This window comes from Pleurodeles waltl, chromosome 10 (assembly GCF_031143425.1).
Source record: "Pleurodeles waltl isolate 20211129_DDA chromosome 10, aPleWal1.hap1.20221129, whole genome shotgun sequence".
Lineage (NCBI taxonomy): Eukaryota > Metazoa > Chordata > Amphibia > Caudata > Salamandridae > Pleurodeles > Pleurodeles waltl.
This window is the reverse complement of record NC_090449.1, coordinates 489,948,119-489,974,545: the sequence shown is the minus strand read 5'-3', so window position 1 is coordinate 489,974,545 and position 26,427 is coordinate 489,948,119. Positions and strand designations below refer to the sequence as shown.

The 26,427-nt window shown below is 44.9% G+C and overlaps 1 protein-coding gene across 13 annotated transcripts in view; it reads right to left on the bottom strand.

Annotated features, from left to right (window-relative positions):
* Positions 1 to 26,427, bottom strand: part of LOC138261643 (uncharacterized) — a 1,036,964-nt gene that overhangs the window by 37,536 nt on the left and 973,001 nt on the right. The gene's annotated exons all lie outside the window — the stretch shown is intronic.

The following is a 26,427-nucleotide window of genomic DNA, read 5'->3' as shown; positions in this document are numbered from 1 at the left end:
CCCTGTTTGCACACTGCACCCGGCCACCCCTGTGCCGCTGAGGGAGTGGTTTTTGTGCCTACTTGGGGCCCCTCCAGGACTCCTTCAAACCCCCTGGTCTGCCCTCCGACGAAGCATGTACTTACCTGCAAGCAGACCTGAACCAGAGTACCCCCTGTCTCCATAGGGGCCCAAGTTATTTTGGCTCCTGTTTGACCTCTGCACCTAACCGGCCCTGTGTTGCTGGGAGTTTCGGGTCATCCTGAACCCCCAACGGTGGGCTACCTATGCCCCGGAGATCGAACCCATAAGTTTGTTACCTCAAAAACTGTACTTTCTTACCTCCCCCAGGAACTGTTGAAAATTGCAGTGTCCACTTTTAAAATAGCTTTTTGCCATTTTAAAGAAAACTGTGTACATTGTTGAATTCATTCAAAGTTCTAAGTATTACTTTGCAAACTACCTTTCACTTAATGTACTTGCCTGCTAAATGAATCTTATGGTTGTAGAAATAAATTAACAAAATAATATTTTTCTATATAAAAACCTAGTCGTCTGGAGTTAAGTCATTGAGTGTGTGTTTTCACTTATTGCGTGTGTGTGTACAACAAATGCTTAACACTATCCTGTGATAAGCCTAACTGCTTGACCAGACTACCATAAACAGAGCATTAGTATTATCTATTATTGCCTCTGTCAAGCCTCTTGGGGAACCCCTAGACTCTGTGCACACTATATCTCATTTTGATATAGTATATACAGACCCAGCTTCTTACAGTGGCATTTTTGTTTTTATAAATGTGTGTTCCAGTGGTGGAGGACATTGCATCACAGAGGAAAAGCACACATTTATATAAAAAAATGCCACATATTCTGTGGTCGCTGCATAATCGGTAGATTTATATAAGAAATGTTTGTAACACAATTGGGTCAAAAGTGGGTACAATTGTGGAGACGTTCTCACACAGCGGACAGCCCAGAGCAAATATTGACTAGTCATCATTCAGTTGCTTACTTATGGATTTAGTTGCTATATTGGTGGTATTGAGGTGAAATCTTGGCCCAGGGAGTATTATGTTTTACAATCACAAAAAAAGTAATACTATCAAAAATGTGCAGCACTGTCATAATTTGGCTTTGCCTGTTGCATACTTTAGTGAACCGGTCACATAATTTGGAGCTTATCTGCTGCATGGTTCCGATGCCAATGGTGATAGTACTGTGAGTTTTCACAGGGAGCACGCCTACTCTCAAAGTTGCAAGGGCTACCACATGAATGTGTGCTTTTGGACAACAAAGTTACATTGTCGGTTTCAGAAATTACTTTTATACTGACTGGGCCAACAGATCCCCCAACAATGAAGATTTGCATAAGCTGTGGCTAGTTATTGTCTCTACCAGTTAAGGCATTACCAAAAGTAAGCAACGTGTTCATCTGATAGAGACCTCTAGCCGCAGGTTCTTTCCCTTTGAATAGATACCCAAGCAATACCATCCCCATGGAGGGCTGCGGACAAGTTAGCTAAACTAGAAAGTACTGCAGGACCGAATGGGTGTGCCATTCGGGTTCATTTGACACTAGTGGTTACATCTTTGTTTTTCTCACTATCACAGGTTTTGTTTAATCGGTGGTGGTGTTTCACTCTTGGTTTTTATCTAGTAAGTGTACATATGGAGAGTATAAAATCATTTAGAATCTCGGAAGCTGATTTGGTTAAAATTGTGGGATCTTCCCACAACACAGAACAGGGATTTAGACTTTCTAACAACTTAAAAGACGATTGGATTAAATTGCTTGAACTTAAGAAAAAAACATGTAGAACTGAAGCTCATGCTGAGTTTATGTTAGAGTACTTAAAGGCAGGAGTGATCCCTAATGGACTCCGAATAAGAAATATACCAGGTCTATTTGTAGAAATTAAAGCTTTTCTGGAAAAATGGTCACTTATCTCTAACAGATGTTCAAGAGATTGGATGTTGTTAATCATTGAGACCGCGCAAGAAATAGTCTTGCTATTGTGTAAATAGTTTGAAGAACTAGAAGAGAAGTTAAAACAAACTAATGCTTTAGAGGAGGCTAAGAAAAAGCTGGAAGAGGTAACGATTGAATTTTAGTCATTTAATCAATATTTAATTAAAAGGAAAACAGAAACTTTAAAGAAGGATATCCGGTATTTTACTGCAGAGAGAAAATATCCTTACTTATCAGAAAATTACTACAAACAGTCCAATCAAACATCTGAGGAAAAATCTGATTGGGCATCCAAAAAGATAGTTACTTTTTCTGATACTTCAGAGTCGGATGGTGAGGGTAGTTCACATCAATTTGACATTTATGGGAATAGATGCATTCAGGGGATCAAACAATTACAGATCGAGACCCCGCTACAATCGGAGCAACATATTTGTAAGTTCGGAACAACCAGCTCAGTTTTTACAAACCAGATGAAATCAATACTGGTGAAACTAGATAACATCCCAATATTTAATCTAAGTACAGTATCCCTTGACTTTTCCACCGAAAAAGTACTTACTAAAGGACTGTCTTTTGTTCCATGCTGATATGTTAACAAGTTTGAATTGTTAAAAGACATATATGCCTTCCTTAGATGGATTTGACTAAAAAAATATTTCGGGACACAGTCTTCATCTATAGAAAATAATCAATCTGGTCTACGACCGGTGTCGCAGTTCACTCCGGAGATTGAATCTCTGGGACCAGAGGTCTTGATCTTTAAAAGAGCGGTTTTCAATAAATTGACTCATACTTTGAAGGTTATTCCTAAACCACGTAATAACTTACAGAAAGATGAAAAACTTGCTTTGAAAAATTTACAAGACAATAAGCAGATCATTATCAAACCCTGCGACAAGAGAGGAGGTATCACGGTCTTTGATACTGACCAATATATTACAAAGATGTCTAATACGCTCCAATGCAAATATTTTTATAAAAGAATATTTTTTAATCCAGAAATGCAGATTAAAAATATGATTAGGGAAAGAAACCAGCTAGCATTACAACAGGAGGTAATTTGTAAGAAAGAATCTGAATTTCTCACCACAATGAACACTCGACTCCCAGTGATCTATGGTTTACCCAAAATTCACAAGGATTCGACTAATCCTGCTCTGCGACCAATTGTATCCATGATAGGTTCAGCTATTGAATGTTTGTCTAAATATATGGACAATTTTTTAAAACCATTGGTCACAGAACTTCCCTCTTATGTCAGGGACACAGGTCACATAATTTCGAAAATAGAGAGTATACAATTTAATCCTGACACTGAGCTTCTGGTCACCATGGACTTAGAGGCATGCACAAACATTCCACAAGAACAAGCTCTGGAGTGTGTGAAACAAAGTTTACAACATATGCAATCTAATTTCCTAAAACAATATAATGGAGATTGTTTGGAGACTCTTTACAACAATCGAAGGAGTCAGCATGGGAGCAGCGGGTGCTCCAAGTGTGGGCAATCTGTATGTAGGACTTTTTTAAACTAAATTTATCTATAATGAGGTCGCCCCTTTTTATGAAAACATCACAAGATGGGCAAGATACATAGATGATGTGTTCTTTATTTGCAAGGGGCAATTGGAACAACTACAGGAGTTTCTGATTTGGTTGAATTTATGTGATACAAATCTAAAATTCACAATGAAGTGTGATCGAAATCAGGTGGGATTTTTAGATATATGCATTAAGCATAATGAGGGAGCTCTTTCTGTATCACTTTATGTTAAACCGACAGCCAGAAATACATTGTTGCACTATGAAAGTTACCATCCTACTAGTCAGAGGCAGAACATTCCATTCAGCCAATTTCTGCGAGTGCGAAGAAATTGTATACAGATGAGTGACTTTTTGGAGCATTAGGATATTCTGGCCAAAATAATTCTTACTCAAAGGGTATCCTTCCAAACTAATTAAGGATTCCCTCAAAAGAGCTAAATGTTACGACCGTCAGGCAATGTTCCAAAGGAACAAAAGGAAAGTCAATGACAGATTGGTATGCTCTATTCGCCTCTCAAATATGAATCATAAAATCCATAAAATAATTAATTCACTGTGGCACATTCTCAACTCTAGATCAGATGTGCAACCACTGAAAAAAAAACACTCTTTGCTATAAAAAAAATAAACCAACAACCTGGGAAACATTTGGTTAAATCAACTATGAAGGTCCTTAAAGGACTGGTACAAAAATAAATTTTTGGTCTAGAACCGATTTTGGGTAACCATCAATGTGGGACGTGTGGAGCCTGTAAGGGTGCCATAGTATCCAGTACTATTACCTGCAATAACAAAAATATTCAACTTAAAAGTATGACCAATTGCAGAACCAAGAACATAGTATATCTAATTCTTTGCCCATGTAAATTAGGTTACGTGGGCGAAACAGCTAGAGAATTTAGCTCTAGATATTATGAACATAGTTCAGCGTGCAGGACTTAGAAACATAATGCCCCACTTGTATCCTACTGGTTAGAATATAAGCACAATGAAGAAGACATCAAAGGGACAATTTGGAAAAGATTACATCTAATGAGGGAGAAGATGCAGATAGGAAAAGGAAAAAACTGGAAGTTTTTTGGATTTTCTTTCTAGAGACTTGCCAAAAAGGTTTGAAAAAGGAAATTCCGTGGCAGAATGTGATTTATTAGCATTCATTTTTCATCTAGCTCAGTGGTTCCCAACCTGTGGTCCGGTGACCCCTGGAGGTCCGCGAAGCCTCCTCAGGGGGTCCGTGAGAGCCTAGAAAATCAAAAAATATTAACAAATATTGACAAATTAGGTCCCCAGCTTCCAGTAATGACTCAGGTGGGGGTCCCCGGATTCCCATGATGATTCAGTGGGGGTCCCTGGGTTCCGTTAATGTTAAAGTGGGGGTCCACAGAAATCAAAAGGTTGGGAACCACTGATCTAGCTATATGAGACACTGGGTTGCTCACTGATTTATTGAGCAGAGGTGTGGCACCCTGGTGGTTAAATGTATTTTTGAATTCTGCGAGCTCAAGATAATTCAGGAACCATCCATTTCTGTTTCTGCCTAGTCGTGCAGTTCCTAGCAATTATGGTCCACTCAGATTTCAATCCTGGGTGTATTGTTCATAGTTACACCATTGTATTGGGATTCCTTGTGCGTTTATTCGATCTATTTTTCAAATTTATTTATTAAATGTATCCGTTCCAAGATGGACGCCATAGTGGGTTCCTGACATTTAGCCTTATATTTTTTAGTCCTTTTATAGTGTTTACCGTAATGGCACAATGGCGCGGGAAAAGCAGGATCGGATAAAGTGGGTATTTTCAAAGTAACGATGGATTGGTGACATCTGGTGTGATTGAAGCGGTTTTCCTCTGGAGAATCGAGCATTGCTTGCTGCGTTGATCAGGTAAGTACAATATTCTTAGACCGAGGGCATTTAGGTTCCGTAATTTTGGCCCCTGTCTCTGCCGGCTCCTTTTTATTATATTATATGTTATTGATTACGTCCCCCGGACGGTCCGGACAAGTACCTGTGTTTTACACATACCAGCCTGGAATGAGCCTGTGATTGGCTCATGGCTGTTTTTGGTTAAAGTGCCTTGTTACTTGTATAAAGTAGTCCATCTTTCTATACGCGAGGGAGTGTTTGTGTTGACTAGGACAGTCTTGTTTCAGTCTAGCCCCCTTTCTGTGTTTTAGCCTTTTGAGGAAGTCATTCAGGATTTTGAATGCGGATAAGGTTTACGCCTCAAGGTATGGCGTGTAGTTAAAAGGAAAAGGTGATGATCCTTTATATTTATATTTTGATTTTTGGGTTTCTAGGGCTGTTACATTCACGTTATGATTTATTTATTTATGTTCTGCATGAATTAATTTTGTTGTTATGTTTAGTTTCACTTGATTTGGTGTTCGCTTTTTGTTGTTGTTTTGTTTGGTATATCTTTGCAAGGTGATGGTATCTATTGGGCTTTGGACACTGGGTTGCACCTCTATTGCATTACAGCTATGGCCACTTGGTGGCATACATTAAGTTGAAGTGTTGCAAAGACATGAATGACATCATGAGAGAATTAAATATTTATATGTTTTATCTGTTTATGTAGAAATATTTCCAGTTCTTTGGTGCATTTCTATATGAGGCCCTGAGGAAGGTTGTTTAAAGTATCAATATACTATGGGATCCACCGAAACACGCGTTGGCAACTGATACCAAGGCTGACTTAGAGATTTTTACAACTAATACCAGGCAACTAATACCAAGGCTGGCTTAGAGATTTTTACAACTAACACCAAGGCTGGCTTAGCGGTTTTTCATCCCAGCTGCATTGACATCTGGGGAAGTGGAGCCTGGAATGTACGTGATAACCAATATTAAGGCTGGCCTAGGAAGCTACATCTGAAGTACCCTGGAATCTGGGCAAGGGATGCCTAGAATGTATTTGTTATGGATTGATCAAATTCCTATTTTTTTATTATATAAAGACTCCCACAAACAGAGTGATGGTACATTTTTGATGAACTGTGAAAAGAATATCCGCAATTATATTGCATAACAGAAAGCAAAGAAATCTACAAAATTAAAAGACTCAAGATTGTTTATCTGTACAGGTGTGAATACACCTTGGTTATATATTGTTTATGTGGATATTCAACAAACTATTTAAATGTGTATGCATATGTTCTTATGTATTGATATATATATATATATATATATATATATGTTGGTGATTAGAATTGTCTGATTTGTTGTCTTGTGTATTTTGGTCTGGAATCTTTTTGTTATGTTTATTAATAATTAATTGTCTACGTGTCTTTGAGTAGTATTTTTTTAAGGTTCTTTACGAGATTGATTTATATGTTATTAGGAATAAAAATTATATTTTTCTAGTCTTTTTTATTTGTTAATTAGTTTTCTCTGTAAAGTATATAGGAGAGTGGCATTCTTTACAAAGACTGAATGGGCGAAATGCCCATTCCTGCAGGCCTGACTGTTCAGCCAGTAATGTTTGGTGAAGGTGTGGAGTGGTCACCACGTTGCTGCCTGGAAGATATCCAGGACTGGGACTCCATGTTCTAATGCAGTGGTCACAGCTTTGACTCTGATTGATTGAATGAGCCCACAAGTACTCAGGTGGTTGTTTGTTGGCCAATGCATAGCAGATTTTGATGCAAAGGACGAACCATTGGGAACTAGTTTGTTTCTGCACCGCACGAAGAGTTGGTGGTTCACCTGGAACTCTTTTCTGCGGTCAAGGTAGAACGACAGCACTCTTTTTGGATCAAGACAGTAGAGTCTCTCCTCTTCTATGGAGGGATGTGGAGAAGCATAGAAAGTGGGCAAGAGGACAGATTGTCCCACATGAAATGGTGTCACCACTTTCAGGAGGAAAGAGGGCCTAATGTGAAGCACCAGTTTGTCTGGAAATACAGTCAAATAGGGAGGCTTGGCTGACAAAACCTGCAACTCACTTACCCTCCGGACAGATGTTATTGCCATGAGAAATGCTTTTCTGAGTATGAGCAGCTGGAGGGGATAAATGTGTAGAGGCTTGAAAGGAGCACACATCAAAAAAGTAAGAACCAAATTAAAGTCCTACTTTATGAAAGGCAAAGGTAGGAACATGTACAAGATATTTAAAGAATCTGTTTACAATAGGGGTCTTAAATACAGAGGATTGGTCAGGCGGCCACAAGAAGGCAGACAGAGCAAAGAGGTAACTCTTCAGAGTACTCAAAGCAAAGCCCCCCTGGGCTAGGGTAAGAATAAAAAAAAAGGACATTAGACAAAGAAGCAGAAAATGGGTCTATAGATTTTTCTGTACAATATATTACAAATTTCTTCCATCAGTAGGCTTTTGCAGTCTTGGTAGAGGGACGTCTGGCTGCCAGATTGAAATTACAGACTTGGGGAGGAAGGTCGTAAGTTGTCAACTGGTGCTGCTCAATCCCCACGCAAAAAGGCGTAGAGTTGCCAGGTTCAGGTTGAAGACCCTCCCCTGCTGCTGCAACAGAAGATCCTCTTGAAGGAGCAGCCTGATCAGAGGATCAATGCTCAATTGCATAAGCATGGGATACCAGATCTCTCCGTGCCCAGTCCAGAACCACAAGGATGATCTAACCAAGGCTCTCCCCACTGCTGAAAGAGGCCTTGCATCACCTCCAGTTGGAGACGCCATCCATGATCTATTAGGTATCCACGGCTGAGTATGTCCACCATGGAGTTCAAAGAAGCTGCCAGGTGTCGAACCACCAGGGTTATGCCCTGCTGTTCCAGCCACGTCCAGAGGCGGAGGGTCTATCGACCAACGGTCCACAACCCCACCCCGCTTGTTGCAGTACTACATGGTGGTGGTGTTGTCTGTGAACACCTCCACTATCTTTCCCTCGATAGAGGGAAGAAATGCTTTCAATGTCTCTTGGACCGCTCAGAGCTCCAGCAAGTCGATGTGGAGTTCCAATTACCAGACACCAGAGTCTTCTGATCTCCACCTTTCCCAGATGGACGCCCCATCCCAAGAGTGAAGCATCTGTCACTACTGTGAGTTCTGGTTGGGGAAGGGAGAGGTGTTTGCCACTGACCCAATTGTGGTTTGTTAGCCACCCCTGCCGGTCTTTTGCAGTTCCCTCTGAGATCTGGACCATGTCTGAGAAATTTTCTATATGCTACACCCACTGAAACTTCAGGTCCACTGCAGAGCCCGCATATGCCATCTAGCATGTGTCACCAGCAAGAGGCCATGAGGCCCAGCAACCTCAGAGTCATTCTCACAGAAATCCAGGACAGAGAAGGAAACATCTGTATCCCACCTTAAATATCCTGGACTCACTGCCCGGGAGGATTGGCCTGACACTGCACTGTGCCGAGAACAGCGCAGATGAAAGGAAGCGTCTGAGACCGAGTGAGGTGTGACTTCAGCACCTTTATAGTAAACCCCAGCAAATGCAAGAGGTTTGCTGTAGTCTAGCGGTAGGTGACGACATTCTGAGGTGAAAATGCCTTCAACAGCCAGTTGTCGAGATAGAGGAAGATCTCCCTGATCTCCGCAGATGAGCCACAACCACCACCATCACCTTGGTAAATGCCAGAGGGGTGCTGGTAAGGCTGAAGGGGAGCATGGTGAACTGAAAGTGCTTGTGACCTACTGTAAACTACAGGTAAAGTCTGTGGGCAGGCAGGATGGGAATATGGAAATACGCATCCTTCAATCCAATGCTACCATCCAGTCTCCTTAGGCTAGGGCAGACAAGACCTGAGCCAATGTGAGCATCTTGTATCTCTCCTTTTGAGGAAGAGATTGAGGGTTTGAAGATCTAGGATAGGTCGAAGACCTTTGTCTTTTCTGTGTATTCGAAAGTAGAAGGAATAGCAACCACTGCCTACTTCTGATATTGAAACCCTCTCTATGGCTCCTTTGGCCAAGAGAACCGTAACTTCCTTGCAGAGCAAGGACAGATGATCTTCTGTTAGCCAATTGTGTGTTGGAGGTATGGGGGAGGGAAGGACTGGAAGGGGAGGGAGTATCTCCTCCAAATGATCTGTGAGACCCACCTGTCCGATGTAATGGACTGCCAGTAGCAGAGATGCTGGCTGATTCTGACACCAACTGGATGCCCATGATCTAGTAGGGCAAGATTAGGAAGGCTTAGGAGCTGTGGCTGCTGGGGTGGTGGTTGTAGCAGACCACTGGCTACCTGACTTGCAGGGTCGGTAAGAACTGGTCCCGCACCAAGGCATAGCTTGGGAAGAATGTGCAGGACGGTGACTGGCATAGGGTTGGCGCAGTTGAAAGCCCTTTCAGTATTGACAATAGGGGTGAAAGGCAGACTGGGGTAGACGTGGGGCAGCTGAGAGACCCCAAGACTTGGAGGGGTTGCCCCCCTCAAAATAGAGGCGCATGGCCTCTTAAAATTCTTTAACTTGAGCTGGGGTCGCTCCGGCTCCCGTACAGGTGGGGAGATGCGGAGTCAGGCTTGACGTAGGCCTCAAAGAACCCAATCACAAATGCCAATTGTCCTTCGTCGCATCGGCCGACGGATGAGAAGTTGAAGCACACTCTGACTTCTTGTTCCTCTTACCTGAATGTCCTGACAACTTTGAGTGGGACTAAGAGGACTTGGGACCCCTGGAATGATCTCCGGACCTCTTTCTTGACCAGGATAGAGACCTCTGAGTCGCCGCCTGCCGGTCTGCAAGTTGCTTTTGGGACCACTCTCTTAAAGCCTTCGGCGCCATGGCCTGGCAGTCGGAGCACGACTTGGAGTCATGGTTGCAATCAAGACACAACAGGCATACGAGGTGTGGATCCGTCACCCACATGGCATAGTGACAGGCACCACAGGGTGTAAAACGTATCTTCCTCGATGACCTCTTTCGTCTAGCACACGAGAAGGAAAAAAGCTGATAAAAGCTCAACAAAAAATTGAAAAAAACCTGTAAAAAAATGACAGAGGGTAGTTTTTTCCGGACCTGCGCTGGCTGGCATGGAAAAAAAAAAAGAACTGATGTCACCTATATAGGTGAAGCAGACATCTCTTCCGGTGTAAACTACGCAGCACAGAAACGATCAATGCAACCTACCGACACACAGGAGTACTCACAAATTTGTTTCCGGATGCAGTCTGACGCCTGGGGAGAATTCAACTGTAAGGAATCTGTGGCTAGAAGTCTCTAACAGATGGACATGACCTTGTAGTCATTGTAGAATTTGCTCTAATCAAGGAAAGAGGCAGGAGAGTCCTACTTACTGTCTCCAGTGTCCATCACAGCCAGCCCTGTACTTGCTTTATGCTGTACCACACAAAAGTGAAGTACTGGGAAATTTACTGCGGTGGAGCTGCCCTAAGGTTAAACTTTCAATGGCTGTCAATGGATATCTACCTTCCATGGGCCACTACTTCACTAGGCAAGCAGCTTAAGAATGTTTCCTCCACTACTTGAGGAAATCATGGACTTGCCTATGACCTGCTCAACACCTTTTTCTACCGTCAGACGTGCTAGGTGTTCTGTTCGTAGACTGACAAGGGCATTATAGTCTCCACACTGCACACAATGGTGGATGGAATACAAGCCACGTTCTCAGGGAGAACTCTGTGTGGCAAAAATGTTAAGTCTTGACTAGTTTTGAAGTGCTTTTTAGGGAACTTATGAATACACCACAATGACTGCCCTGATTGCTCACAAGAACCAGAGTAACTGTAATACGTCAGACACATATCCCATGGGATTCTTTCACAAACACTTCTTCCTTTGAAAATGTGCAAACTTAATACCTAATTAGTAACTCATGTCATATACAGAGTTATAGAAAAAGGTTACAGGACACAATTTCTTCCATGATGATGATTTTCACATTTTTAGTATTTGGACAATATACATTTCAGTATGCAGACGATGCAGTCCAGCGAACAAACATATGTATACAACACAGAACAAGACAATTAACAGATTCAAAGGTTATATATGATTTTATATAGAACAAAAGTAAGCTGTAATCCTGTCTGTTCATATATGGTATTTCCTGGCGAACCATAACATGGTACTCTAGACAAAGCCAACAATACAAAATGGGCTGCTTGGTTCCTTAGACGGTCCCATAGGTAAATGGATTTCTCTGGAAAAGCACACCTTTTCACTGTGTCACACCATCAACGTTATTGCAGGCCATGGGGGTCAAACCTTGGTTTGATCTGTTTCTGTAGCGAGCACTAGGCCCAGCCAAACAAGTGGTCCAGCATTTTTATCGGCACTAGTGGGGTAAAGCTGGGTGGTAAGAATTTTTTACATTCCTGCAGATTCCAGAAGTTTCCACTACAGAAATGTAAGGAAAATGAGTTGTTTCAGGTAACATTTGAGATTTGCAGTGCAATGCGGGCAAGAAAACTTCCTGAGATCCAAGCAAGGTACACCACCCTGGACTACCCTGGTTGTGTAGTTTTAAAAAAAAATGTCAATGGTTTGTGTGTTTGCATGAGTGGCTCTAAAGCAAGGCCCCAAATACAGCAGCTACTCCTATTGCTCATCTCTCAATGTAGAGTATTAGGGCCTTTTGGTCCACCCACACAAGTGGGGTACTGCTCTTTTCGGGAGATGTGTGGAAACTCATGGTGGTAGAAAATGTGTGGCTCCCTGCAGATTCCAGACGTTTTCCACATATAAATGCATGGGAAGTGTGTGTTTTTAGTAGAATTTTGAGGTTTGCAAAGGCTTCTGGGTAGAATGACTTGGTAAAAAGAGACGCAAGTCGCTCCTCCCTGGATTACCCCAGGTGTCTAGTTATAAAAAATGTGCAGGTTTGCTAAGTTTCCTTATGTGCTAGCTGAGCTAGGACCTAAAATCCACAGCTACCTACTTTCCAAAAAGGGGTGAGTTTTGAGTGGAAAAATGCAATACATCTATGTTGAGTTTAGGGCCATTTCCTATCGCGAGCACTAGGCCTACCCACACAAGTAGGGTACCATTTTTATCAGAAGACTTAAGGGAATGTTGGGTAGGAGGAAGTCTGTGGTTCCCTGCAGATTCCAAATTTTCCCATCACAGAAATGGGTAGAAAAAGCCTAGTGAAAGCCACACAAGTCACACCACACTGGATTCCCCTACGTGTTCAGTTTAAAAAAATGTTCAAGTTTGGTATATTTCCCTTGGTGGCGCCTGAGCAACGGCCCGAAATCTCAGCTACTCACTTTGGAAAAAAAAAGTCAGTTTTGAGTTGAAAAATTTGATGTATCCATGCTGTGGTTTGAGTCGTTTCCTGTCTCGGGTACTAGGACTACACCTAGTAACCTACACTAGTGAGGTACCATTTTCATTAGGAATCTTGGTGTAATGCTGAGTGGAAGAGAGTTTGTGGCTCCCATAGTTTCCAGACCTTTTATCATCACATAAATATGAGGGTAATGTGCTATTTTAGTAAAAGTTTGAGGTTAGCAAGGGATTTTGGGTAAACAAAAAAAAACTGGTTTGAGTCACGCAAGTCACTCCACCCTGGATAACCCTAGGTGTCTAGTTTTAAAAAATGTACAGGTTGTCTAGGATTCCCTCGATGACCGCCAAGCTAAGGTCCAAAATCCACAACTACCCACAATGGGGAAAAACAGTCCATTTTCAGTGGAAAATTTGATTAGTTCATGTTGTGTTTTGGTCAGTTTCCTGTCGACGGCCGTAGGCCTACCCACACAAGTGAGGTACCATTTTTATCGGAGGACACGTGGGAATATAGAATAGTAGAAATGTGTTATTACCAATTGGATTTCAGTGCATTTGCTGTTTCCAAATGTAAGCCAGTGTGAAAAGAAAGAAGACATTTTGAATAATACACCCTAAATAATATGCTAGTAAGGGTAGCCACAAATTCAGAGATGTATAAATAACTACTGATCCTAAACTGCATATCTTGGGCCAGTTCAGAAATACAGAGGTTTCCTTCATACCTATTCTCCACTTTGCATATTTCACAATATGAATTGTCTATGCTCGGTACACAATGAAAAATCATTGTACATTGCTGCTCAGTTGCTGGCTCTGGGTAGCCTGGGTTCTTGGAGAACATACAAACCCTCTATAATTCCACAATCAGAAGTGTCTAGCTGACGTAATGGTATACTGCTATTATACATTGGCCATTGTGCCCAAGGTGGCGGACTAATGAAGCTGACTTTCGTGCCTCCCTTCTCGCTGCGGACATCCCCCGTCATCGCCTCCCCCCCACCCCCCGGGGCAACCAGAGCACGCCCTCCCCAATGTGATGGGGAAGTGCAGGGGCCATATTGGGGCAGCTGCAGGCACCCAGCAGCGAGCGGACGAGGGTCCGACGGCCAAAGACCACGCGGCTCCTAAGATGGCTGCGCCCATTAGAGCCGAACTGAAGGCTGGCGACAGGAGCAGAGGGGAGCCCCAGGACCCGGTGAGCTGACTAGGGGTCCCCTAGTGGGGGAATCGATGGAGGGCCCGAGCAGGGGGCAGCTGGTCCCAAGCTTTGGAGAGCATGGCACCCAGTCCAAGGAGAAACCTGGGCCCTCCAGGGTCATCAAGCACGCTGGAGAAGATGCGAATAGCGCCGCAGAAGACGGAGACGTGCTGCCCGGCGCCCCCTTGCCTGAGACAACACAAGGAACTGGACTGTGGGGAGCCTTAACGCTGGTCAAGTGAGTGAGCTGAGACGAAGGGACCTACGACAGGACTGCAGGAGCGAAGGAGCAGCGCAGTGCAGTGGGTCCCTTTGACTGCCCCCCCAACCCCCCTGGGAGAAAACCAGCTCGGTGCTGGCGGGGAGCCAGCAGCGACCTGAGAGGAGCCGGCTGAGTCCAGGTGGCTCCTCCTGGGGTCCTGACATCGCGAGCGATAGGGGAAACCCATGCTGGCCAGGCATAGTGTACTGGAAGAGGCCTGCTTCTTGGCTGTGGACCCTCTAGGAGAGGCATAGGCGGTGTGACTTGGCAGTGGAGAGCCCGACGCCCGGCCTGGCCGGGAGCACTGTGGCGAAGGAGAGATCAGCACCGCAGAAGACGGAGGAGTGCTGCCCGGGGCCCTCCTGCATTGGGACAAATCAAGGTACTGGACTGCGGGGGAGCCTTTACACTGGCTCGTAGGGGCCTGTTCCTTGGCTGCGGCCCCGTTGGAGGAGGTGGAAGAGATGAGCTCTGGCATCCCCCAGACCTTATAGATCACCCGCCCCACAGAGCACCCCCCACATGAGGAACGCGCTGCCTTAGAACGATCAGGACACTGGCCTGGGTCCCATCAAGCGATCGTACGAGGCGGCTCATCAAGGCTGAGAGCATGTGTGGAGCGCACCACCTGGACTGCGGTTCGTCACCCTTAAGGGAATTGTGCGGCCTCAGAGAGGAGACCACAGGGGGAGGGGTCCTGATGGTACCGGCCGGAGGGAGCAGGGAGAGAAGGCCTGAGCACGTTCCAAGAAGGACAGATCGGTGAAAGATAGGCTGATAAAGCCCATTACAGGTAAAGCGGAGGCGGTCACCCCGCTATGGAACTACTTGAGCGTAATTAGGAGGGAGAGGGCCCAATCATGCTGTCCTTCCTTGAAGGGCTATTGAAATTGCTGAGAGAGGACCTACAGGTGGTAAAGAGGGAACTGTTGAGGGACCTGAAGGAGGTGAGACACGAGCTATTGGAGGTTGGCAAGAGAGTGGCCACCCATGGAAGAGCACAAGAACAGCTGAGACAAGGAGATAGTGCAACTCCAGCAAGAAGTAATCCGGCTACAAGATCAACCAATTGTGCTACAACCAGACACAGAGGACCTGGAGAACTGCTCAAGGGGGAATAATATCCGAGGAGCCCAAAAGGGGAAAGAGGAGGATGACATTGCCCAATACGTCGGATCCCGTTTCCAACAGATATTAGGGGAGGACCTAGGCAGGGAGATACGAATGGACAGAGTTGACAGGGTGGGTCCCCGAGACCGTCCCATGTACCCCCATAGACATCTTGGTCTGTATCCACGATTTCCCCCTGAAGGAGCACATACTCCAGCTGGCTAGAGAGGAATACCCGCTGAAGTTCCGCGGCCACTCACTGCTCCTCTATCAGGACCTGGCAGCAATCACCGAGACCTGACCAAAGGCGCCCGCACTGGCAGTCTATCCCGTCGAAGAGCACTAAACCGGACCCGAAGACAATGGCATCTGAGCGAAGAGCGGCCCTGGAATCTCTCACGGGTGACTAGGTGAAATCCGACAGGGAGTGAGAGCATGGGACCTCGATGGCACCGATTCTATAAGGGCCGGGATGGAGGGATAGGGGGAGGGCGGGGAGGCACCCAATGGAGGACAGGCACTTGGGGCGCCATACTCCTAGATCTCGGACCATCCTTTTGGACTACGCCGGAGGATCAGGCTCCCCTAGCGGGGTTGTTATGAATGTAGCTGTTGTTTATGTTGTTTATTACTGGGGAAGGTTGTACAACGCTTGCACAAAGGCATGCATATCTAATTGGAAGGAACACAGTCTCCAATAGCATTTGCCACACCGGGGTGAGGGAGGCAAAGTACGGGTGGGTGCCCACTGGCCCATGACATTGCCCCTGCCCAATCCAAATCAGCTTTAAAGTAGCTACACTTAGGGGGTTATTACGACCTCGACGGTCTTGCAAGAAGACCGCAGAGGCCGCGGGAGACAGAATACCGCCACTGCCGGCAGTATTCCTGGCTCCCTATTATGACATTTCCGCTGGGCCAGCCGACGGTAACAGTGTTACCGTCCGCTGGCCTAGCGGAAATGTCACATCAACATTGCTGCCGGCTCGTAATAGAGCCGGCGGCAATGCTGATGTGCAGCGGATGCAGTAGCACCCGTCGCACATTTCTGCGCGATGGGGCTATGTCTGGGGGCCCCTGCACTGCCCATGCCAAGTGCATGGGCAGTGCAGGGACCCCCAGGGGCACCCCAAGTCCCCTTACCGCCAGCCGTTCCATGGCGGTGTTTACCGCCACGGACAGGCTGGCGGTCGGGGACTCATAATCCCCAGGCGGAAACCTGGCAGTAAAGTGGAGGGGCCGGCGGTATGGCCGTGGCTTTTGCGCCACGGTCATAATTGCCGGCGGAACACAGCCAGCCTGTTGGCGGTGTTACCGCCAACTTACCGCCGGCCGCCAGGGTCTTAATGACCCCCTTAATGTTAAAGGGATGAACAACCCAACCAAGCGTAGGGCGGTCCTCTCCTACCTGTAAAACATGTGGGCTGACCTGTGTCCCTTACAGGAGACGCATTTACTTCCCACAGGCTACGATCGGGAGCCTTCCCAATACAGCACATTTCACAGGAGACCAAGGTGGCAGGGATGGCACTCCTCGTCTTGCATTCCTTCCGTGGGAGGCTGGGAGACAAAATTGCAGACATACATGGATGGCTGCTGGCATTCAGGATACACCTAGGGGACTTCCGGGTAGTCGTGGCATCCATTTATATGCCCAATGAGAAGCAGGAGGGGTTCCTACACCGAGCGCTGACCGAGGTCATGACTACGCAGGACAGACAGATGCTCATAGGGGGCGACTTTAATATTGTCATTAACAATGACTGGGGCAAGTCAGCTTCTAGATATGGTGAGGTGGGAGCTCTGTCGCCAGTGGGACTGGGGAGGCTGAAGAAGCTAGGCCTTAAGGACCTATGGAGAGGTAGGCACCCTACAAGCAGAGACTACACCTTCTACTCCCATGCACACAAAACCTTTGTCCGCATTGACCTCTTCCTGGGCACCAGGGACACCCAACTGATACTGAATGAGAAAAACATTGAGCCTTGTGCGTTTTCTGACTATGGCGCTGTCTCCCCTGACACTGTGTGTCCCTCTCCTAGCCAAGGGCCCAACGACCTTGGCGGCTTAGGACCACTCTCTTGCTGAGGTCTGAAGTGGTGGCTCAGATACAGAAAGCCATCTGCAGCCATCTTAGACATCAATGACATGGCGGACACGCCGATCTCCCTACTGTGGGAAACGCTGAAAGCAGTCATTAGAGGCAAATTTATTGCAATATCAGCAGCAGCCAATAAGATACGCAGTGAGAAGTGGGCCCAACTACAGCTGGAGGTGACGGAACTCCAGAGGATATACAAGAGAACTGGGGCCTTGAGAGTCTGGAGACAGCTCAGTGCAGCCAGGGCACAGCTTGTGAGTTTAGACATTGACAGGGTGGAATATGCAGCACTTTGGCTGTGCCATTCTTTTAACGTGGGGGGGGGAACAAGTGTGGACGCCTCTTAGCCAATAGACTTCGAGCCCAGAGGCAATCCATGATGGTGGAGACAATTAAGGCCCAGAATGGGTCTGAGGTGGTTAGCGACACACAGATAGCAGCGGCCTTCCAAGACTTCTATTGGGACCTGTACTCCCCCAACGATCTAACTTGGACACCTATCAGTATCTTAGCCAAGCCCATACAACTCAACTTTCGGTGGCAGAGGCGGCCCCACTCAAGGCCCCATCCAAATAGAAGAGGTCCTCTCTGCAATAGCTAGGTTGGAAGCCTTGAAATCCCTGGGAACAGAAGGCTTCCTAGGCCTGTTCTACAAAACTTTCTGCAATGGTCTTGCCCCGATACTGAATCGCCTTTTCAACGCCATTTCAGGCCCGGGCAAGATATTGCCATCCATGTTAGATTAATCCACCGTGGTCATCCCAAAGGCTGGGAAGGATCCCACACATTGTTAATCTTACTTAACGTGGACATCAAACTTCTTTTGGGCATCCTGGCTTTCCGCCCGAACCCACTGATGCCTGGACTGGTGGATCCGGACCAGGTAGGCTTCATCCCGCACAGGCAGTGCGGGGACAACACCAAGCGGATCATGCACATTTTAAATATAGCTCAACGCTCTGGGTGAGAACTGATGCTGTTCAGCACAGACGCTGAATAGGCATTCGACTGTGTCCTCTTGCCACACCTCCTGGCAACCCGGGAGCATTTTGGCTTAGAGCTCCGGTTCTGAGCTTGGATAGCGAGTACATTCAGCCACCCGAAGGCCTCAGTCAGAGTCAATGGGGTGACATCTGCCTCGTTCCCGGTCGGTCGCGGGACCCGACAGGGGGCCCGATTTCCCCCCACTGTTCACTCTATACATGGAGGCCCGTTTCACTGGCAGCCGCACTCCATCCCATATTTGGGCATACAGATAGCTAGGACAGTCACAAAGTCTTCAAAGCTGAAATATCAGTGTCTTCTCCAGAGTGTCAAATGACCTGATCCAATGGAGAATCCATCCTATTTCATGGCTAGGGAGAATAGCAGCCATAAAAATGTCAGTCCTATCCAGGGTCTTATTTCTTTTCCAGGCGATTCCGTCAGAGCCCCCGCTCAGCTCCCTTCAGGCGTTACAACGCAAAGTTAATCATTTCACATAGGCTGGTGGGAAATCTAGAATGGCCAGACGCCTACCATACCAACCCCCGATAAGGGGAGGCATGTGAATCCCAGGCCTTCAGCAATATTACAGGGCGGCCCATCTTTGGTACATGGTCGAGTGGTCCCGCTGGGAGTCTGATAGATGGTGGCTACTCCTGGCCCGTGCAATTGCTGGGACCTCCCTCTGGAAGATCCCCTTTCTCCCGCGCTGCCATCGACCACAGGGTCTATACTCTTCCCCAGTCACCAGAGCAATTATGAAGGCATGGGACCAAGCAGCACGCACTAGGGGACTGACAACTATCCCAGCCCCTCTGACGCCCATTGTAGGGAACCCGGGCTTCACGCCGGGTTTGAACCAAGGATCATTCCGATCTTGGAACTCCTCAACATGTTGTTAGATTGGACACTTGTTCGACGAAGAAGCTTAAAGAACACCCACTCCCTACCAGAGACTAAGCGAATGTGGAACCTCCAGATTCGCCACTGGGTGATGAACCCGTCGATCTGGGAAGGGGTATGCCAACCCCTCACGCAGTATGAGAAATGGCTACTGACGAAGACGACAGATAAGCATATAATCTTAGACCTCTATGACATGCTGCAGAAAGCGGCCCTGCAATCTAGAACCCCAAGCCAGGCGAGATGGGAGGCAGAACTTGGGAGGCCATCAACACCCATGGAGTGGGAGGCGATCTACTATAGTCCACAGCACACAGTGCAGCCAGTATGGAGACTACAATGAAGATAGCCACATACTTGTACCTCACTCTGGCCCAGCTCCACAAGAGCGACCCCTCGTGTTCACCTCTGTGCTGGAGGGGATGCGGTGACTCAGGCATGTTGACCCATCTTCTATGGGATTGCCCAAGGCTGGCCTCCTACTGGGAGGGTTTTGTGGATGAAATTGTGCGCCATATGAACACCCAACTCTTGAGGTTCCTGGCCTACATCGTACTGGGCCTCCCAAAACCTTTGACGTTCCCACTTAAGTACTTAAGGGGGTGCCAGATTATCCTAGCCCTAGGCGCACCCCTACAGAATATTTTGACATACTGGGGTTTCCCACAGGTCCCTACACAATTGGGATGGTTACATTGGTTATGGCAGATCTTGGGGATGGAAAAGCTTACACTGAACCTTACAGCACAGGGGCGATCCTACACAGAGCTATGGCGCCTCTTTCTGACCCTACTTTCTGGGGAGTTCAGAGAGCTGACCTGCCCTAGATACTTACAATTCCTAGGCCTCCACAAAGAGGGCAGCCCCTAGGGACGTGCAAAGGCGGGAGAATACCTTAACAGCCCTGTACACATTCCTCAAAGCGCAAAAGCATAACATGTGCACCTGGGGGGGGTGGGACGGGGAGGGAAGGGGTAAGGTGTTGGTCGATAGACTGTTTGTCTTTCTTTTCTATGTTTGGAGGGTGCTGCGTCTCCCTTTGTTTCTTCTCCTCTGTTGAAACTCAATAAAGAAATTTGAACCATAAAATGGCCATTGTGACAAAAAGTTACAGATGAAAATGGCACAAATGGCTGTTTCTCCCTACTCATATTCAACACTTAGTTTTTTCGGAAAACCATAGGAGCCACACACATAAGACTCCTTGCTGAATTCAGAATGTTGTCTACTTTTTTTTTTAGAAATCTATAGCCTTCCTGGATCACCCATGGATTTCACACTGGGTTCCACCACAAACTGGAAGTAGGGTGAGAGCACACAAGGTAGGAATAAATGTCCGATCTCTTTGAAAAATGTGAAAAAAATATTTTTTGCTCTGCATGTTCCTGAAAGCTGGGAAGAGGTGGCTTTAGCACAGCAAACCGTGTGTAGATGCAATTTTCAAGAAAAAAAAATAGACACTTTTCCCCACAAAACTCAAAATTTAGCCATATTTTGACTATTTTCTCAGTTCGCTCTAGGGGAATCCACTATGTCTGGTATCTTTAGAATCCCCAAATATGTTCAAAAAAACGACACACATTTGCTGTTGATATTTAGTGTGAAAAAAGTGTTAAGAAGCCCTAAGCGCGAACTACCCCAAATAGCCAAGAGAGGGCCTATCTTGGGCAGGGAGGTGCAACTTGGGAGGGCTGATCAGTTAATGGGTTAAACTCAATCTTGGGCAGAAACTCAACTAAAACATAGGGTAAAGAGGCCCTTGAGTGTTCCGGGATTCACTCAGCACTAAATGAAAAAAAACAAAAACTGAGGATGTCAGGCAGATTCCCATACAGTGCATACTGGGAGATAATCCTGCTGGCTCTTTAATGGAGCGGTGCATGTTTTTAAATCTTGTGCACTTTTAACCTCACACAACCCTTTTTTCCTTCATGTTTCTCTGTTATGTAGGGAGTTTGCAAGGTCAAATTTCACCCTTCAGCACAGTCTTTTGCAAGATGTTGCCAAAGAACAGTATAACTCTTAATAAATGTAATGTGCTAGATATAACAAGTTAAATATAGCCTATGTTCCATGTCACCGTGGTTATACCATTATCCATCCAAAAATGAAATATTATGATGAGCAGACTCCCTTTGTCACATGAGCTTAAAAAATAGTCATAAATACAGTACAAACTGTGACAAGCCATAACCTAGTATTCAACCACCCCAAGGACAATCAAGTAAGATGCTCATCTTACTCAAATGCAGAAGAAGTTAATGAGATATTTACACATTAAAGTAAGATTAAATGGGAGGTCCAAGCTGAGGGGGGTGAGGAGTGCTATTTGACTTTGTAACCCTGAATCCTTAAATGACCAAATACAAGGAAGATGTGCCTATCTTAATTATAGTTGTTGCATAATATGGTGAGTTTATTCACCTTACTAGGCTATAATTTAAGCACTGCTTTACATACATACACACACACCAGACAAGACAGATATATTTTGCTCACTTATACCAGAATGCTGAGGAATTTGTTACGGTTACACAGCAATACTCTAGCCATGGTGTTTTTGAGTTTTTGTTTTGTTTTAGAACGTCTTTTTAATAAACAAATTCTCCTCAAGGAGCTCATAAATGAAAAAAGCAAACACAATCAAGCAGTACAACACCCTACAAGAATAAGTAACATATTTGACAAGTATTACGGAAACTACTCCCACTTTCAAAAATAACTTTAAACTACCAAATACCCTCCAGGATAAAATAAAGGGGCAAAATGAAAGAAGAGGCACTAGGCAAAAATCAAATGAGTAATTGGGGACACACGCACACCCACCCCTCCCATTTGCCTCCTTGTGGCACACTGGGCTCTGGAACACGTGGACACATCCAATACTACAATCAGGTACCTCACACTTCACTTAGGCGAGAAGCGCTCATTGTGCTTACTATCCCCAGAAATATCAGTCAGGAATTATTCTGCAGCCTCAGTCCAAGTAAAAGAGTACTGTTAATCCTCAAAATCTACACTAAGATTTAATGTAAAGTCAACTTTACTTGTTTCTCAGCCATCTCCTTCTTGATTCTTAGTAACACTTTTTTCCTCTTCACAGTCTTGAGGAAGAGGTCAGGAAATATGTTGAACGGTGATCACCAATGTAGATCTCTTTTTTCTTGATCCCAATCTGAACCGATGTGTCTCTCAACTCCAGTGAGTCCAAGACGGCCAACACTTGTGTTGAGAATCCTAACTGGTATCATATATTCTAAATATAGACACTTTTCATCATCTGTCTGAACAGTATCTGGGAGTCCCTAAATCCTCAAATGGAACATCCCCGTTGTGAAGAGACTCTAGCCTCAATCCTCAATACATTCTCTACCATCTCATCGTTAAAGGCCACCAATTCTTCCAAAGCCATCCATTTCACATACTGCTGCTGTTAAAGTTGGCCAGTCTGAGGTTGTACAGTAGATTCTGTTTATTCCCCAGTGCTCAGGCCAGTGTGAGGGATTTGCTATAGTGTTTCAATACTTTTCTCACTTGATTGAAAATGGAGGCAAACACTTAGAGCTTCTCTCATTTGGTCTCCATTGCTGCCTGACTTGGTGCCCCTGAGATTTAATCCTAGGCAGATTTTTGGAGTGAATAGACTTTTCCTATGTTTTGAGTTGTGGGTTTGACCGGCCCAGAAGACCAATTAACTGAGCAGTGTCAGGCTCTCCATACACCCTCCAAACAGAACTGTAGCAGAGGTTCGACTGTGGTAAGCTTGGTTTCCCCAGTTGACACAGGAACATTCTGAGTTTTGCGTGAAATGCTGAAAAAGTATATGAGGGTTCTGAATGATCTCACCACCCCTACTCACCTACCCCTTTCATAAAAGCCAAAATGGGATCTTAATCTTGTTCCTACTTTTTAAACGTGTTTCCAGTTTGACCTTCACTGAAGGTATAGCTCCCTTCACTGCAGTTTCTCCAAGTTGGTTCTAGAACAAGGACTGCCTTCCTGCCTAAAGTGATCACAGTGCCTTATAGAGAACAGTCTTTTACCTAACCCACATTATTTTGTCCTTTTCCTCTCTGTCATCCCACTAAAGACGAAAGGCTTCATAAGCTGGATCCCAAGAGTCAGCTTTTATATTGACCGTGCCACAGACTTCCAGATTGATAACCAGCTTTTCACAGGCTACACTGGAAAGGTGAAGGGCAAAGCTATCCATAAGAGGATGTTATCAAGGTGGATTATCTTATGCACTAGGATATACTATGCCGTGACTCACAAAGAATCACTAGAGGGCATCAGAACTCACTTCACCAGAGCAAAATCATCTACTTCAGCCTTTGCAGTGGAGATTCACAACACAGAGATCAGCAAAGCGGCAGCTTGGGCTTCTCATTACACCTTCACAAAGCATTACTGTTTGGATTCGAAGGTGTGGAGTGATGGTCATTTTGCATGCTTTGTCCTCCTGGATTTCTTAGTTTAACTAGCCATTCAACCCACCTCCGGGTTGGGTACTGCTTGGGGAATCTAATCAAAATGTTGAGAAGTATACATTAGCAGAAAAAAGTATTTTTTCAACCAGCCATATAGATAACAATAAATGCTTACTGCATGTTTTGTGATGGTGAGAGGCCAAGGGGATCAAGCATATAGTGGAAATTTGAGTCTGAACAGTAGTGGTTTGATTTGGCAGAGTTGTTTATCAGCCACAAATTTTCAGAGCTTCTTGTGATAAGGAAGGATGGGAATATGAAAAAGTGTCTTCCAGATCGGTGGACTCACAAATGCTTTTTCTTCAGGTGACCGATTGGTAGGTTTTGTAAGAATTTTGGAATGTCCGTACCTTACGATGTTCAGAACCCAACAATTGGATGTAATACTGAGCCATGCTTACAGAAATCCCAGAATCATGCCTCCTTCCAGTACTGCCTGTGTAGGAGACATCTGGCTGGGGGAGTCAGGCTGTTCTGGCCTTTATCGGAGAAGGCTCTTTGTAATTTATTTTGTGTTTGAACACCCTCTGATTTTTGAGTTTTATAATACAAAGAGTAGTACCAACTCTACACACAAGAATGAAAATATGATATTTTTTGTCCACAAGGGTGACTTCTTCTGCAAAATACAGCTGAAGTGTTTGCAGGGGTCCAAACTTGTATACACTACAGTATTTTATTGACATGGAAACAGGCCTTGTCAATCAAAAGGTTTACCTCATATGCTTAACCGTACCCCTAGGTGAATGGATGTATTACTTATTCACCCATATATGTGCATCAGGCAAATCTATGGTGCTATGTCCACTGAGGCATCAATGAAGCATGAGCTTGTATTATTTAGTCACTTTGGTGGATCCTGTATCCAGGTTCTTCAAACACCCAAGGCCCCCTTACCATAGATGACCCAGTAAAGAAATGGTCTTTCGGACCTTTCTGAATTTTTTATGTAGAGGAGGATTTGGCTATTATCTGGAGCTAGCTACGTGTCTTATGTGCTAGCTGGGTCTTGGTCTCAATCATCATTTCCACGGTCGTGGACAGACTCGAGCCTCCCGTCCATTCTTTGTCTTTGCTGTCGCAGAAAGGTTTTTTTTTTACCTGACAGATCAGTGGATATGCTGGAAAAGTGGCTATGCTAGGCTCACCCAGTAATCACTAATTTTATCGTCATCAACAAAGATTGTCAACATTGTAGTTACTGACAATGGGGTCTTTGCAGCTATTGGTTTTAACAAACTGTGTTTAGTAGATGAACAATTTGGTGAAAAGATCTTTTCTTATAAAGACCTCATTGATAATACCAAGAAGCCTTACATTCTGAAAGAAAGATGGGTAAATACCCAGTACAGACAAAAGTAAAAAAAAGTGTTAGTGTGGGCAATTGGTCTTTTCTTTTTGACCTATTGGCCTTCTAATTGTTTTTGCAGATGCTCTTACACACTGAGAAAAAGTGATGCTGGCGACCTAATCAATCCATATGTGCATGCATGGGTAATGATGCAGGCACATTTCATTCATTTTTTTATTTAGTGCTCCAAGATGGTGGACAACACTTGTAGGTGTAAATAAAAACATATATGTTTTTTTTTTTTTTAAGAACACGAACAGCCTGGTAGCAAACGACAGTCATGGGTCCCTCAAAAAACTTAACACAAAAAGAAAAGAGTGAAAGAGTCAGGATGGGACAGTAACCTAGGAGCTGGTGGGGAAGAAGACAATGCAGGGATGTAAGTAAAGAATGTGGGCTGAGGAGCAATAGAGAAGCTTACGGTCAGAGAAGCATGGTAAAGAAGCAAATACAAAAAGTCCAGGTGGGGGAAATGACAGACAAGCTAGGGGTGCACGAAGGAGGGAGCAACACTGAGCACACGGGTGGGGTGGGGGTGTGACTATTTGAAGGGGCGAAGCAATAAATGAAGGAAAGCGGAAGAAAACACACACCCTCTTATTAAGTGCTAAAGGCAAAATAAAAAAGTAGTTGCCTGGATGTGAGTGGTGGAAGAATACAAGTTATCCAATCAAAAGCATGGTTAAAAGGTTGTGCTTCAGGGAGGGACAAACACAAGAAAAGGAAGAAAAGCCTTCAAATCAGAAGAAAGCAAATAGAAAGCCAAGTAATGGGTAAGTTATGGGCTGGCGCTAGGCCCACAGTAGGTTTTTGGTATGGTCCATTATAGATCCTTCGCAAACAAGACAGATAAAAGCTGTCTGTAGGCAAATCTAAAAATTAATCAAGCTAAAGAAAAAAGCAGGACTCTGAGGAGCCCCTCCTTACACTTGAAGTATGGAAGAAAATATGATCTATTAAGGACCCTAAGGTGAGTGGAGTTCAAAATCCTCTCAACTTATTGGACCAGGTTTGGGCCACATAATGAGGTCCAAAGGCTCCACATATTGAATGGTTTAAGAGAATTTAAATTAGCGCATAGGAACAGTACTGTTTAAAGGCTGACTAGCAGGAATTTCCAGCATAACAGCAAGGAATAATTTAAGCATGTGAATCTATAAAAGATCCAAATGGCAGAGAAATAATGTGATAAACTGTAGTTCTAGAACATCGATCAAATGAACCTGAATTGGTTACTTTTCATCAGTCCCTTTAATAGAGCATGATGTGGCCAGATCTTGGAATCTAGCCACAGGACAGCAGTCTATTAATAAATGAGAGTGAACAACAACAATAAATAAAATAATA